The 16,902-nt window shown below is 37.4% G+C and overlaps 1 long non-coding RNA gene across 1 annotated transcript; it reads left to right on the forward strand.

Annotated features, from left to right (window-relative positions):
- The first annotated feature begins 300 nt into the window (after positions 1-300).
- Positions 301-12,726, forward strand: LOC147825194 (uncharacterized). Its single transcript, XR_015440757.1, has 3 exons — positions 301-377; positions 10,620-10,717; positions 10,991-12,726. It is a non-coding gene; the product is annotated as an uncharacterized LOC147825194 (long non-coding RNA).
- The last annotated feature ends 4,176 nt before the right edge of the window (positions 12,727-16,902 follow it).

Below are 16,902 nucleotides of genomic sequence, written 5' to 3' on the forward strand. Positions count from 1 at the left end.
TTCCACACTCTATTACCTTTGGAGGCACCTTGAACAATGTTTGTCGGATGGTATTTCTGTCTGTCCTTCATTCTATTCAGGTTCTTAAGAAAAGTAACTGTTAGCTTTGTCTTACGTGATATTTTTATTCTTTCACACTGTTCTAGCTTTGCCCTTCCTTTTGCATAATGACTTCACCACCAATCAATTCTGTTTCCAGTTTATCCTTGTAATAAGTAAATGATAAGGAACTCACCTTTTCTGCCCATTAGCTCTTTCAGTCTCTCTGTATCTTTAAATCTGAAGGTCTATTTCTTTTCCAGAAGAAACAACACCTCCAATTAAAGGTATTGGTACCAGCTCTGGAGTTGGACTGATTCATCTACAAGATGCAGAAAGTAAGTGTGCTCCTTCTCCACAACAGCTATAGTACAGAGATTCTACAGTAAATTTTTGAAAAAATTAGGACTGGAATAAAATATTCCAACTGTTCAAATTGAAAGGTCCCAAATATTTCAACAGGGAGAGAGCTTAAATGTATAATAAAATATTCCTTTAGTTCCATGGTTCTACAGTGGGATGCAGTGTTTCTGAGTTAGATGGTTCTCAGAGTAGGAGTTTTCATTTTTGAGATGAGGGGAGGACCTAAACCTGAATTGAGTTAATTATATGAGATGAATCATGTCAGAAATGAAGTGTAGATCCTACTAGGTCAGTGATGGTGAACTTTTAGAGATGAGTGCCCAAACTGCTATCCAGTATCCACTTATTTATCGCAAAGTGCCAACACTGCAATTAAACTTTAATATTGAGGTTTTAGTTTAGCAAAACAACTCACACATTAATATATTTTGTCTTAAAGGAAAAATATGCATGCCATGGGGTGGCCACCACTGCATTGGGTCATAAAAATGAATCATAGGATGGGCCGGGGATTTAGCTTAGTGGTTCCACCACCTGCTTTGCAAGCACAAGTTCCCGAGTTTGATCCCCAGTACCCCCCACCAAAAAAAGAATCATAGGAGCCTGGAGGAAGTGGGGAGCCAAGAAAACCCTTGTCCTCTGAACCTCACACCAAATTTAGAAACCATTATTATAATGGTAATGGGGCCACCTAAGGCCATAGGGGGAAGTTAAAATAAGTGTGACTCACCCATGTTTATAGCAGCAGTTTCTTTTGTTTTTTGTTTTATTTATATATTAATTGGTACATTTAGGGTATACAGTACATTTACATTTATCATTGGGTGTTTGTTCCAGAACATGATGTATCTTAGTTCTTATTCTTTTTCCCATTACCTGTGTGCCCTTCACCCCCACCACCCTTCCCTATTTGCATAGACTTTGTTTCCATTTTTTTTTCTTTCTCATAATTTTTCCTTTCCTTTCTTCCCTTTCCCCTTCACCTCCCACCACCCCTCCAGCTTTGGACCTTTTCTTATTTCAAATTATCAGTTATTCATTTTAATCATTTTCGTCCTTATTTACACTTTCAATTTCTCACACTAGAGACACTATTCGGTATTTAAACAGTGTGTCCTATTTATTTCACTCAAGAGTATGGCCTCAATATGCATCCATTTAGCTATAAATGACTGTAGTTTCTCGTTTTATGCTTGATCTTAGCCGAAAGGCCGAGAAGCAATAGTTTCTCATTCTTTATGGCTGAGTAGTACTACATTTTATAAAAAAAACCACATCTTCTTTATCCAGTTTCCAGTTGATGGGCACTTGGGCTGTTTCCAAACCTTAGCTATTACAAACTGTGTTGCTATAAACATAGGTGCACATATATTGCTGTGGTATGATTCTTTTAATTCTTTGGGGAAGATACCCAGTAGGGGAATAGCTGGGTCAAATGGGACCTCTAGTCCTAGTTCTTTGAGGTATCTCCATATGGATTTCCACAGGGGTTGCATCAGTCTGCACTCCCACCAACAATGGAGAAGGGTTTCTCTCCACACCCCCACCAGCATTTGTTATTGGTTGATTTCAAGAGAGCAGCCACTCTTTCTGGGGTGAAGTGGAATCTCAGTGTTGTTTTCATCTGCATCTCTCCAATGATGAGTGATGTTGAACATTTTTTCATATATTTATTTACTGTTTTTACTTCTTTGTCTGAGAAATGTCTGTTCATTTCAGATGTCCATTTTTGAATTGGGTCTTTGAATTTGGGGGGTCTGATTTTTTTCAATTCTTTATATATTCTAGATAGTAGCCCTTTGTCTGAGTTACAGCTGCTAAAAATTTCTTCCCATATTGTAGGTTGTCTGTTATCTCTGTTGGTGATTTCTCTTGCAGTGCAGAAGTTTTTCAATAAGATGAGATCCCAGTTGTTGATTCTTTGTGTTAGCTCCTGTGCTACTGAAGTTTTGTTCATAAAGTCTTTTCCTATGCCAATGTCATTGAGAGTTCTACCTAATATATCTTCCAGCAAGTTTACTGTTTCTGTCTTGATATTTAGCTCTTTAATCCACTTCAATCTTAGTTTAGTGCATGGTGATAGGTATGGGTCTAGTTTTAATCTTCAGCAGGTTGAAATCCAGTTTTTCCCACACCATTTATTGAACAGGCTATCTTTTCTCCAATGAGGGTGGTTGGCTCCTTTGTCAAAGATGAGGTGGCTGAGTATGTCGGGAGTTGTTTCTGCATCTTCTAATCTATTCCACTGATCTTCAGGTCTGTTTCTTTGCCAGTACCATGCTGTTTTTATCACAGCAGCTTTGTAGTATAGTTTGAAGTTGGGGATTGTGATAGCCCCAGCCATATCTCTGTTGCCTAGAATTGCTTTTGCTAGTCTAGGTTTCTTCTGCTTCCAAACGAATTTTTGGATTGTTTTCTCTAGTTCTGTGAAGTATATTGTTGGAATTTCAATTGGTATTACATTAAATTTATATAGTAGTTTTGGAAGTATGGCCATTTTCACTATATTGATTCTTTCAACCCAGGAACAAGGCATGTCTTTCCATTTTCTTATATTCTCTTCGATCTCCTTCTTCAGAGTGCTGTAGTTTTCAGTGTAGTGGTCTTTTTCTTCCTTTATTGGGTTGATTCCTAGCTATTTCATTTTTTAAGATGCTATTGTAAAAGGAATTATTTCCCAAATTTCTCTCTCAGTGGGTCTGCTATTTGTGAATAAGAAGGCTATTGTTTTTTGAGTGTTGACCTTATATCCAGCTATCCTACTGAATCTGTCAATTAGGTCTAGAAGGCTTTTGACCAAGTTTTTTGGGTCTTCTATGTAAAGTATCATATCATCAGCAAATAATGACAGTTTCACTTCTTCCTTTCCTATCTTTATTCCTTTTATTTCTTTCTCTTGTGTAATTGCTATGGCTAATATTTCCAGAACTGTATTGAACAGACATGGTGATAGTGGGCATCCTTGTCTTGTTTCCTGATTTTAGTGTGAAAGTTTTCAGTTTTTGACCATTTAATATGATGTTGGCTGTTGGTTTTTCATAGATAGCCTTAATCAGGTTGAGATAAAGACCTTCTATTCCAATTTTCTGTAGCGTTTTTATCATGAATGGGTGTTGGATTTTGTCAAATGTCTTTTCTGCATCTATTGAGATGATCATATGGATTTGTCCTTGACTCTGTTAATATAGCGTATTCCATTTATTGATTTATGGATATTGAACCATCCTTGCATTCCTGGGATAAATCTGACTTTGGTCAGGGTGTATGATCTTCTTGATGACACTCTGTATTCTGTTTGCCAGTATCTTGTTGAGGATTTTTGCATCTATGTTCATTAAGGAGATTGGTCTGTAGTTCTCTTTTTGGGTTGGGTTTTTCGGTGGTTTGGGAATCAAAGTAACACTTGCTTCCAGGAAAGAATTTGGAAGCCTTGCTTCCCTTTCAATTTCCTTGATGAGTTTAAAGAGTAATGGTGATAGTTCTTTAAATGTCTTGTCGAATTCAGCAGTGAAGCCATCAGGACTTGGGCTTTTCTTTGTTGGTAAATTTTTTATTACATTTTCAATTTCACTCATTGTAATTGGGGTGTTTAGAATTTCTATATCTTCTTCATTTAACTTTGGGAATTTGTATGTATCTAGGAATCTGTCCATTTCTTCTGTGTTTTCCATTTTATTGGAGTACAGGTTCTCAAAGTAGGTATTGATGATCCTCTGAATTTCTGCTGGATCTGTTGTGGCTTCACCTTTTTCATTCTTAATTGCATGGGTTTGAGTCTTTTCTTTCCTTTTTTGATAAGGGTTGGCTAAAGATTTATTAATTTTATTTATTCTTTCAAAAAACCAGCTCTTCGATTCATTGATTTTTTGTATCGTTCTCTTACTCTCCATTGCATTGTTTTCTGCTCTGATCTTTATAATTTCCTCTCTTGTGTGGGCTTTGGGTTCATTATTCTCTTCTTTTTCTCAGAGCTTGAGGTTCTGCATTAGGTTATTTAACAGTTCTCTCTGTTGTCCTAATATGGGCATTCACTGCTATGAATTTCCCGCATAGAACTGCTTTCATTGTGTCCCACAGATTCCTGTATGTTGTACTGGCATTATCATTTACTTGTAGAAACTGTCTAATTTCTTCTTTAATTTCCTCTGTGACCCATTGGTTGTTCAGGAGGGTATTACTCAATTTCCACATGTTTGTGGGTGTTTTGGGGTTTCTTATGTTATTGATCTCCAATTGTATTGCACTATGGTCTGATAATATACAGGGGATAACTTGAATTCTTTTACATTTACTTAGATTTGCCCTATGAGTTAGCATGTGATCTGTTTTGGAGAATGACCCGTGTGCAGCTGAAAAGAATGTGTATTCTGATTTTGTGGGGTGGAACAATCTATAAACATCTATTAAGTCCATTTGTTCAATAGCTTGGTTCAGTTCTAGAATTTCATTGTTAATTTTTTTCCTAGATGATCTGTCTATTTGTGATAGAGGGGTGTTGAGTTCCCCCACTACAATTGTGTTGTTGTTTATTTGATTTTTCATGTCCATTAATAATTGTTTTGTATAGTTGGGGGCATCTGTATTTGTTGCATAAATATTTAGGATTGTCATCTCTTCCTCTTGGATTGTTCCCTTCCCAAGGATGTAGTGACCATCTTTGTCTCTCTTAATTAGTTTTGGTTTGAAATCTACTTTGTATGCAAATAAGATTGCTACCCCTGCTTTTTTCTGGGATCCTGTTGTGTGGAGAGCTGTTTTCCATCCTTTTACTTTCAGTCTATGAATTTCCTTTTGAGTTAGGTGTGTTTCTTGTATAGAGCATATTGCTGGGTTTTGCTTCTTAATCCATTCTGTCAGTCTGGTTTTTTTGATTGGTGAATTGAGGCCATTAACATTGATAGTTATAATTGAGAGATATTGACTCATTCTTGCCATGTTCTTTTATTGTTGTTGGCTCTTTTCTTATTTTTCCCCCTTTCCCTTTAGTGCCTTACCTTGCATGGTGTCTTCTCTCTGTTGGCCCTCATGGAGTTGTGACCTTCATTGTCTTTTTCTAGGATATTGTGCAAAATTGTTTGGAGTGCTGATTTGGTGTTCATGAAATTTCTCAGGTGTTCTTTGTCATGAAAGTATCTAATTTCCCCGTGGATTTTGAAAGATAATTTTGCTGGATACAACAGTCTAGGTTGGAAGTTATTTTCTTTTAGGGCTTGAAATACTTCACTCCAGGCTCTCCTTGATTTGAGGGTTTGTGTTGAGAAATCTGCCATGATTCTGATGGGCTTTCCTTTGTAGGTGATTTGTTTCTTTTCTCTAACTGCCTGTAGAATTTTGTTCTTCTGTTGGGTTTCTGGGATCTTGATTATTATATGTCTAGGCGTAGATTTTTTTTGATCATGGCTGGGTGGAGTTCTATATGCCTCACTTATCCGTGTGTCCAGTTCTCCACCTCTGTCTGGGAAGTTTTCTACTATTACTTCTGTGAACAGTATTTTTATGTCAATTGTACTTTCTCCTGTTTTTTTGTGGACTCCTATCAGTCTTATGTTATTCTTCTTTGCATCATCTAGTACTCTTGAATTGATTTCTCATAGTCCCTTACTATCTTTAAGAAATCTCTGTTTTCATGGTCCTTAACTGAGATCCTGTCTTCTATATCTGATATTCTGTCTTCAGATCCTCTTAATCTGCTCTGCATGCTTTCAATGCAGTTTTTAATCTCCTGAATATCTGTTTGAATCTGTTTCATGGCTTTCATTTCTTTCTTATGTTGGGCCATCATGTTTTCCATTTCTTTCTTATGCTGGGCATTCATGGCTTCCAGCATGTTTTTTAGCTCATCTATTTTTTTTTTTTTAATCAGTTTCTGTTCTAGAGCCTCTAATCATGTCTTTCACTCTGCTCTCCAACTCTGTAGTTATCTGGGAGATTATTTCTGCTTTGAATTTTTCTAGGGCCTCATTCATCTGTTTTGTTACTTCTTGTGCTACCAGTTCAGAGTGTCCAGGTGGTTGATTATCAGACTTTTGCACCTCATTTCCCCCAGAAATTGCTTTTTGTGGGGTGGAAGTCTGGGTTTGTGACTTGCTTGAATGCCTTCTCATTTTTGTTTTTGGTACTCTCCTTGGTTTAGTTCCTGGGTTGATATTTTGAAATTGTTTATTGTAAGTATCTTTGTTGATGTATTTAACACCCTTTTGGAATGATTGCTTCTCAGAGGTGTCTTCCAGATATAGATGTTCTTTAGGTTTTGAGTCTCTAATGACTCTGAGGCTATCTCATTTTCATTATACCAGGAAGGGAAACTGTTTAGATCTATCACAACACCTTTAGCCCAAGTCATACAATCAGCAACACCATAACATCAAATACCTCTTAGAGAATGACAATTTGTGGTAGTTATTAATCTATCACCTCTAAAAAGTAAAGGGCCTCCTTCAGGGTATATCTCTGCTGTCACAATAGACAACGTGGGCAACAATGTGCAGTTATAAGTCAATGAGTCCCAGGTAAGCTAGTCCCAGACCCCTGAGATTCAGGCAGATTTCTGGTTGCAAGTCCCAAGTTGAGTTCCCTGTCCTCCTGCAGGGTTGCATTCTGCAAGTTTCTACTGCAGGTTTCAGCTGCTTTTCTCCTGAAGAAAGTCCAGGTTCCAATGGGAGCTGATGATCCCTCCAACTTACCAATCATGGTGGTCTGGCATGCCTTTATTGCAGATATTCCCTTCACTTTTCCAGTGGGCTTGATTTCATCAGGGAGCCTGAGACAGGCACTCTCTCTGTTGTTCACTTCTGGTGCTCAGGACAATGATTTTTATGTTCCCCTGTGCCTCTGCATTGTGTAACCAAGTAGGTACACAGCCAAAAGGCCAGAGCTGGTGGGGGTGTGTGTGTCATCAGAGGCACCTGTGCAGCCAAGCCGTCAGCTGGTGGGCCTGCCTGAGGGTGGGGGGGTCCTCCTCACCCTGTCCTGATGGCAAGCTGGTGGAGCAAGCTGGAGCAAGCAGGTCCTGGTCAGCCTGCAACTTGTTTTCATCTCTTTAACCCCTGTCTAGCTTTGGCTTTCTTTAATGAGCAGAAGATTAGAGCCAGAGACCGTGAAGACAGTGATAGTGTAGAAGCGTTCTTGCCTCTCCATGTCCCAGAGAAATCCTGGGGAGGATTCGCAATTCTCTGGAAAGATTAACTTTATCTAGATTTTTTTAATGCTAAAAGAAGGGAGAGTAAAAGAGTGGCTAGTAAAAGAGAGTAAAAGTGTGGGTTTCAATCTCTGTTACTACCCTAAGTGACCTTAGATTTTACAATGAGGTTTATCAAAATAGCAGCAACCACTTCACAGGGGAAGGATTCAGTTAGATAAGCAAGAAAAGCATAGTGTTGGGACATCATAAGCATTTCTTAAATGTTAAGTACTATTGTAACTGTTGAGTAAACCTATTTCCATTGTATTTCTGGTCATCATTATTCTTTGGCTTAGGAGATGTTGGCATTGAACCCTGCCAGGGCTTGTACCTTCCAAAGTAATGGGCAGGTATGTCTCAGTCCTTGAAGACTTTTCTCATCTTTTCAGACTGCCAACATCCACCCCTTGTATGCAGAAAACATCCTCTTCCTTAGGCTTTTACCATAACTCACCAACCCATCCCTCCCAACTCTTTGGAAATGTGCCTGAATATCACATGAATAGATCATTTTATTTATGTAATCTTTTAGAGTTTACAAAGGACTATGCACGCCAACCTTATGAATAAAAGTATCCATAGCTTCATTGTGCAAATGAGAAACTGTGGCTCAGAAAGGCTATTTGATAACTCAACTCACCTGATCCATGGTGGCTATTAAATGGAAGTCAGGACTTTTGAGCACTTTTCCATTGATTTTTGGGAGTGGGAAGGAATATTCATTACTCAGATCATTTAAAGTCAGTCTAACGTCTACAATTCCTGTCCAGATATAGAAAAGCAGAGGAAGATAGCTTTGAGCTATTTTACATATCAAAGCAACAGTTATATTTAAGATCAGAAGTTTATCTGCTCAAATTAAGTTCAGACTTCTAGTACTAATCTTTTATATTTCCTTTATTTGAATCCCCTTGGGACTTCTGATTTGCTATTGTGAATTAACTAATTTAAGAAAGTCACAGATGCCATCCTCAGAGAAATTCTGGCCTGGTCTCCTGTATAACCAAAGACATGTTGTCCTTGAACTTTCTTTCCATCTTTCTTCTCACAGTTTGAAATACCACCAGCCAGGAGGAGGCAGAGTGCATGCCCTTTCTGAGTTACAAGGCAAATGTCAGGGGCTGATTTGCTTCCTCTGAGTCTTCTGCTCCCTGTGGTTATCTTGTTTGGCTGCTCATGAGATGACAAAACTGTGATCCGTAACACCTTAGAGGTCACAGCTTTGGGGAAAGGGGGCTATTTCATGAGCAAAAGGAAGATGAGGAAAAAGAGGCTGCAGAAAGGAAAAAAGCTTACATTGGTGATGGGAAACAGAAAACTTCTTTGTAAAACTCTTAACCATTATCATCTGTTGAGGAAACTGAGTATGAAGCTTTAAAATTTCAAGGGGTGCTAGAAACTCAGGGCTGGGTATCTGTGGAAATTAGTGCCTCACATCTTGCAGGTGCAGAGGGACAGCTGCACAAGGCAGAATGCTCCTTGGTGATTGTGACTGTCACACACCTCACCCAGTGAATGGCAACTCCAAACACGCTCTCATGGTGCCAGCCCCTTGTACTGGAGGATCTGACTGTTTAAAGACCCAAAGGTCATGTGGGGTGCAAAGTGTGTGCACAGGGGTTGGGCTGGCTGGCCCTCACACACACGTGCTCACATCTGCACTGGAGATGGGAAAGGACCAGAGAGGCTGGGTCAAGGGGCCAGTCAGAAAGTCAGCAAAACTCAGAGCCATTTAGCTCCCATAAAGGATATGGCACTTAAAATGCATGTATAGATTCATTTACACATAAATCCATTTAAAACCTTTTCAGGGTTGCTTTCTTGAGGGATGTGCCCTAATACTGGAGGCACTAACAGATAGGTTTTCATGTTGTTGGTAGTCATTATTTTTGTTCTGTAGCTATCAGAGGAACTTCTTCTAACTGTGATATTGCAAATTTTCTTTGAATATCCCTACTTTATTATCCCAACTGAAGGAGGAGGGGGCCAGAAGGGTGCCTCCAGACAGAATGCTCCTCTGGTGCCTCTGATGTCAGCAACAGAAATGGCTTCCCATGAAGGACTATCAGAGGAAACTGTATCTGCTCCCATCACTCTGAACATGTAGTTAGTGATTGCAAAGTTTTTTGCACAAAGGAAGATAGCACTACCTCTTAGTGTTCATTAACAGTGGATAGGTTTGAAGTGTGTTTTCCAAACTTTCAATCCAAATGCTAAATGATACCAAGGGTCTTCAAAAGCAATTAAAGGTGAGAAATATATCAAGTCAACCTTCATCCTCTTCACTAATTAATATTTACTAGGTTCCCAGGCACCTCACATGGCTTTGAATTTTGTGATAATTGATGAAATAATTATGAGTCCAGTGACAAGGTAGGAGAGGGAATAAATGGGACAAATGAGCAAAATAAGAATTATGTGGAGAATTTTGAATTTAGTGAATCAATCTCATTAGCAAAGTCCTGAGAATCTCTCTTCAGAACTAATGGATTGTGCTTCTGAAGTATCAATTTATTTCTTTATGAGGAAATTGTACTTAAACTGTGGCAGGATCCTTGGCAAGTATTTGAATGCCAGCAACAACCCTTCTCTCCACTTTTTATAATTGAATTGAATTGAATTGAATTCAACTGAACTGAATTCATTTTGAATCACCTTTATTATATTTGTAGAGCAAAAATCTGGTGCCAGACTTCTGTGGAGAGATAAACTAGTAAAATAAGATCATTAAAAAAATTGTGTGGTTAAGAGACATGGGTTGTAGTCCTAGTTCTGCTACTTTCTAGTTGTGTAAGTGTGAACAACTTACTGAACTTTCCCAAGCTTCAATTTTCCTACCGAAAAGTGAATGTAAAGCTGTAATAGTATCTACTTCCTTGGGTTATTGGGAAGATCACATGAGATACAGCACGTGGCTGGCACATAGTTAATTTCTCACTAAATATTAGCTAACATTGAAAGTGGCAATAGAAACTTCTTTAGCGGTGGAGAAGAAAATCACTCATTGAGGATACCTTCCTTACTTGTTTTGTACCAGGTGCTGGCAAGCTGACCTGTGGTCCTCCTGACTCTAAAGGGTATGGTGACTGGAGGAAGACAGATGTGCATCCAGCTGCAGCTAGAAAGGAAACCTGTGTAAGGTGATACAGGAGCTTTGTGTTGATGCAGTTCATCAGCTGGGAGGTTTTGTCTAAAACTGCAACTGAAGTTGTCTTAACAATTATCATTGAACATAACTGAACATCCAGTTTCTGGTACTGAGTGACACATCAAGGTCCCAGTTTCTTTCTATCCTTCCAGTGTTGGCTTCATTCTCAGGGTGTGAGTAAGGAGGAATGGTGGGCAAAGCATTTAAATATCATATGTTTAGAAGAGGAGGAGAAAGCATTTCTTTCTGTGTCTTCACAGGGTGAAGAAACTTCTGCTAGAAGTCCAGCAGCCAACATTTCATCAGCCATATGTGGGTTATGTGCCTCTCCTGGACCAGTCACTGTCAAGCAGAACAGAATGGTCCTCAAACCCTGGAGCACATAAGAGATGAGCCTTTCTCAGGGTCCAGGCACCCATGGGAAAAGAGACCTGAGCTAGGTCACAGTGATCTGAGAAGTGGGGAAAAGGATGGTTCTGGGTAGAAGCCAACAATGCCTACCAGAGGCACTCAAATATGCATAGCAGCCAGGAACACTTTACACAGGTTGCAGCTGTGTTAGCATCCTGAACTGAGATGTCAGCCTTGATAGGTAGTAATCGAGATGACATGGGTTTGGTGGTGAAGGGTAGATTAAGCAGAGGGAAGAACAGGGTAAGACAAAAGGACTAAAAGGCAAAAGGACTCAAAGCAGCAATAGATTGGCTTCCTCCCAAGATGAGTAGCAGGAACTGGTTTTGTTCCCCAACCTGGGGTAATCTATGAAACCTGAGAAAAGACATGAATGCTAGACATCAAGGCATACACAGTGACCTCTGAGAGATGAGACTTAATAATTGTTCAGCTTACTCTTTTGACAGTGTTTTCAGGTGATGACACAGAGAGAAGGGGGGATTGAAAAAGAAAATATTTTTATGTTCCTTCATTGTCAGGGCTTTCTGAACAAATTTTACTGAAATTTGGAATCTGACCTGAGAACAAATCTTGGAAGTTAATTTACAACTATATAGATAGTGGGAACTCCAGGGAGATTTACCTAACCCCAGAGATATGTGTTTATATCTCAAGAGGGAATTGGAGACATCTCTGAGTTGTAAAACTGGAGTCAGTGGGATTATCTGTTCTCTGGAGAGATTTATTTACATTCCGAAAGGATGGAGTAAGACTTTTGCAAGGAGAGTCCCCCAGAAGCAGAAAGAGAGGCAACTGACTCTTTCTCTTATACACAAGACAGAAATTGATTTTTTTCTGTTGTTCTTTACCTAAAGGATGGGGCTGTCACTCACGGAAAACAGTTTTTCTTATCTGGTTCTCATTTTGTCGCTCTGGAGACATGGGGGATGATGTTGCACCATTACTCTGACTACTGATCTTGCTGTGTGTATAATAAGAAATTGCCTTTGATCAAAAATTTCAGTGTGCATTAAGGACAAAATTAATGAGACTATTACAATATAATGAGAAGTATCAAGGCAGAGTTTGGCAGACATCCTAAGTCAGAGAGTCTGGAATAGAGAGTTTGGGGAGAACAAGCCTAGCATGTACAAGACCAACTAGAAGTGGGTACACACACACACACACAGAGAGAGAGAGAGAGAGAGAGCGAGATCCCTGAACATTGGCAGCAGCTTCTCTGTTCATAATCAGCAGATTACTGTGCAAAGTGTTTGTGTGAAGAAACCACTCAAAAGTGAAGAAAAACAATTCAAAAGGACTTTTTAAAAGTACCAGGCATTTACATAGGTCTAGGATAATTCATAATTTATGGCATATTAGAATAAATTCATAGGAAGGTTTTTCCAAAGTGGTGGAGAAAAATTTGACCCAGATTGGAATGCCATGAAGTATTTAGAATAATAAATGGATACCTAATAAGACCAATATTTTCCCAGATAACTAAACTGCATCCTCAAGCACAGATCACAAATATGTGCAGGAGTACTAAAATACACAGCAACCAGTAAGTTAGAATTCACAACATCTATCATTAAAAACAAAGATTACTGGGCTGGGGATTTAGCTCAGTGGTTCTGCCACCTGCCTCACAAGTGCAAGGTCCCAAGTTTGATCCCCGGTCCCCCCCCCAAAAAAATAAAATAAAATAAAATGTAAAACAAAGATTACTGTCATATAGAAAACAGAAACATTATGCATAATGAGGAAAATAATCAAAACCAATCTGGAGCTGATACAGATGTTAAAATGAGAAGAGAAGTAAATTTAAACAATTATTTAACTGTATTCATTGTATTCAAAAGGTTAGAGAAATTCAAGACACAAAGAGGCCTATATTGAATCTCTAGAGTTAAAAATTATACTTGACTAAAAAATGCAATTTATGGCACTGATGGCAGGTTACACAGGAGAGAAAAAGATAAGTAAAGTTGAAGATACAGCAATGGAGACTCTTCAAAATGGAACTAGAGAGATAAGAAAGTTATTTTATATGAAAGAGCATCAAGGAGTTAAGAGAGAAATTCAGCTGGCTCACATACCTGCTATTGGCATCCCAAAGAAGAGAGAGTGTTAGGTTAGCTAGGACAGAAAACATATTTGAAGAAATAATTGCTGAAATATCTCCAGATTTAATAAAAATTATGAACAAAATATAAGCACAAGAAACATGAAGAAACCTGCATCAAAGCACACAGTAACCAAATTACTCAAAACCAATGACAAAGACAAAACCTTAAAAACTTCTGGAGAAACAAGACACATTAAATATAGAAGGAAAAAGATAAGAATGCCAGCAGATTTCTTGCCAGAAACAATGAAGGAAATGGCACTTGTAGGTTGGAGATTTATAAGCAGTTAGCCTTAGTAACACTTATGGCATGGAGTAGTTAAAGAGAGACAGGTAGTGAGTGGTGGCAGAAGCCACGTCTGCACAAGTTTGCTGGAATCAGATGAGGAAAAATTTTGGATGTTCTTTTATAGACATTGGAACTTGGAGATTATGGAGAGACATTAGAGACTTCTGGGCAGGAAAATATCTAACTTGGATGTTAGAAAGATCATGGCATTGACTGCCCAAGTATTGATACATAGAACAAATTAATGGGAAAGGATAGTTTGGAAAGTTGAGACTGGAGACAAGGAGTGTAATCTTAAGGAAACTATTGTATTCATTTCATTCATTCATTCATTCAGCATCTACCTAAGTCCTATTTATCAAACTTTGAGCCAGTACCTCAAGATAGTATGTTGGACAAAGTAGCTGTCTGCAGTAAAGCATGTGAGTCTCTAAGAACCATGTAAACATTTTTGTGTGTCAATATGAGTAGATGGGTTTTAGTCTTTACAGCAGCTGGATAGTTTTTATTGATTCATTCAACAAATATTTTTTGCCTTTTAGGTTATCCAGATACGGTGATGAATAAAAACATCCTAGCATTTGTAAAGCTTACATACTAGATGGGGTGGGAATAGAATATAATAATAACAAATGCAAATATATAAATACAGCAGAGCTCACCCCATGCAACACAATAGAGATCTATTTACTCTTTACTGTAGGCAAATAGCAGGAAGCCTGCTTCAACAACATTCCTGACAGCTCCGAAGTTTTTGTGGTCAAAAATCTGTGATCATAAATATTACCATCAGGCTTGGCTAGGAAAACTAAGCTAGTAATTTAAGAAGTTATGGATTTCAGATTTATTGTTAATATGTGAAAATTATCACCAAATATTGGCAAGAATTTTTTGGAGGAAAAAATTCATTATGCCCTTTATATGCTGAAATTCTAACAGTTTTTTAAAGTATAAAAGTACATGTATTGGAGTATGAGTAAAATACTGCAATATTTAATTAGGGTGGCCAAATCTGTTAATTTTATTTATTTATTTATTTATTTATTTCTAACATTAAGTTTATTGGTACATTTTAGGTATAAAATACATTTACATACATCATTGGGATCTTGTACCATTACATGAGTATCTTGGTTCTTATTTTATTCCCCTTGCCCTGCCCTCCCCTCACCCCCTCCACCCCTCACAACTTGCAAAGATCCCATTTCTATTTTTTTTCCTTTTCTCATATTTTTTCCCCTCTTTCCCCTCCCACCTCCCACCTCCCCCACCCCCCTAAACCTTTACTTCCTATTACACAATATCAATTACACATTTAAAAAATTAATATATCAAGACCTAGGAGACATTACCACAGATTTTATAGAATTTAAAAGGATATAGAAAGCATATTACAAAAATCTGCTTTGAAATAAATTTGACAACTTCTAAGAAGTACCTTGGAAGACAAATTAATGAAACTAACTCTGGAAGAAATATAAAATTTGAATAGCACCTATTAAAGAAAGTATATCCTTAGCTTGAAAACCTACCTATATGACAACAGCAGGCTCAAAAACATTTTAACTGATAAATTATATCAAACAATTAAAGCGGAAAAAAGAAGGAACACTTCTCCCCTCATTTTAGGAACTCAACATTGTGCTAATCCTAAAACTGGATAAAGATAATAGAAGAAAAAAGTATGAACACAGATAGAAATTTGTTTAACAAAACAAACTCTTAGAAGTCAGATCTGGCAGTATGTAGAAAGTGGTTTTTTTATAGGGATGGCAGTGTTTGTTTAGCATTGGAAGATCCACCCCCAAAAGTCATCATTTTAACAGAGGAAAGGAAAAAGCCATATGATCCTGTCACTAGTTGGAGAAAAAATATTGGATTAAATTCCACAGCTGTTCATGGTAAAAGCTATCAGGAGACTAGAAGTAGAACAGAACCTTCTCAACAGATCAAAGACATGTACTCCATACTTCCAGCCAGAATGCCTTATATGAATGGAGAAGATACAATGCTTTCTCCTTAAGGTGGGGAACAAGGGCAGATATGCTTACCCTTTATCTGTACATTAAACTTTGAAACCTAGGCCCAAACCAAAATACTCTGGCAATAAAAAGAAGCAATTAGTATATGATTGGCAAGATAGAAGCAAAATCTTTATATGTAGATGAAATGATCATCAACAGAGAAAATACTAAGAAATCTCTAGGAGGCCCTAGAACTTGTACTTCAATTTAACAGGATTAAAAAACACAAGGTATATATAAAAATCCCAGTCTATGTATACTTGCTATAAATGAAGAATTGGATGTTGAAATTTAAAAGTTATGTAGAAGTACAAAGGACCTAGAAAAGTTAAAAAACCAAAAAAAAAAAAACCCAAAAATACAATGTTGGAAGACCTTTAGTACCTAATTTTAAGACTTCTTCTAAAACTACAGTAATCAAGGCAGTGTTGGTATAAGGAAAGACATATAGATCATTTGAATAAAACAGAGAATCTAGAAATAGAACCACACATATATGGTCCATTGAGTTTTGAAAGATTATTTAACATTAGCATTTTATAGAATATAAACTCAATTCAAGAGCTGAGGAAGAGATAGTGTTTGCAGCAAATGGCACTAGAACACCTGGTATCTGTATATAAAAAATTAACCTCAACTCTTTATTTCCATACATGAAAATAACTTGAAGGGATCTGTGAACCTAAATATGAAAGCCTAAAAGTATAAAACTTTAAGAAGAAATTATAAGGGAAAATGTTTATGAATTTAGGGTAGGCAAGAACTTCCTAGGATACAAAATATATGATGTATAAAAGAAAAAACTTGATAAATGAGATTCCATCAAAATTTAGAACTTTAAATGACATCATTAAGAAAATGAAAAGTAGTCCTTAAACAGACCATATTTACAATGCATACAACTTATGACTAGAATATATAAAGAACTCTTACAGCTCATTAATAGACAGCCCAATTAAAAAGTAGGCACAAGAAGATGATAAATAGCCAGTACAGCCCAAGGAAAGGTGTGGAACTCTTCTCTGCCCTAGGAGCATGGAATGGTAAAATCTGTTAATTTTATGTAAAATCAAGTAGTATTTTCAAATGGTTTAGTACTGGACTAGATAACAGATCATACAACTGACAAGAGAGAATATTTTATCTATGTAATTTTAGAAAAAATATTATATATTTTTGAACTAACAAATGTTTATAAAATATTGTGCTACTAATAGTAAGAGTAGTGGTAATAGTGATGATGAGGAGAAGGATTAAGTTATTTCATTTTTCTAATCTCTATAGATTGTCTATAAGAACTCATACCACTAAACAAAATAATTTTAAAAATCTATT

This window comes from Heterocephalus glaber, unplaced genomic scaffold, assembly GCF_053883595.1.
Source record: "Heterocephalus glaber isolate CG9 unplaced genomic scaffold, H.glaber_assembly_v1.0 deba00001504, whole genome shotgun sequence".
Lineage (NCBI taxonomy): Eukaryota > Metazoa > Chordata > Mammalia > Rodentia > Bathyergidae > Heterocephalus > Heterocephalus glaber.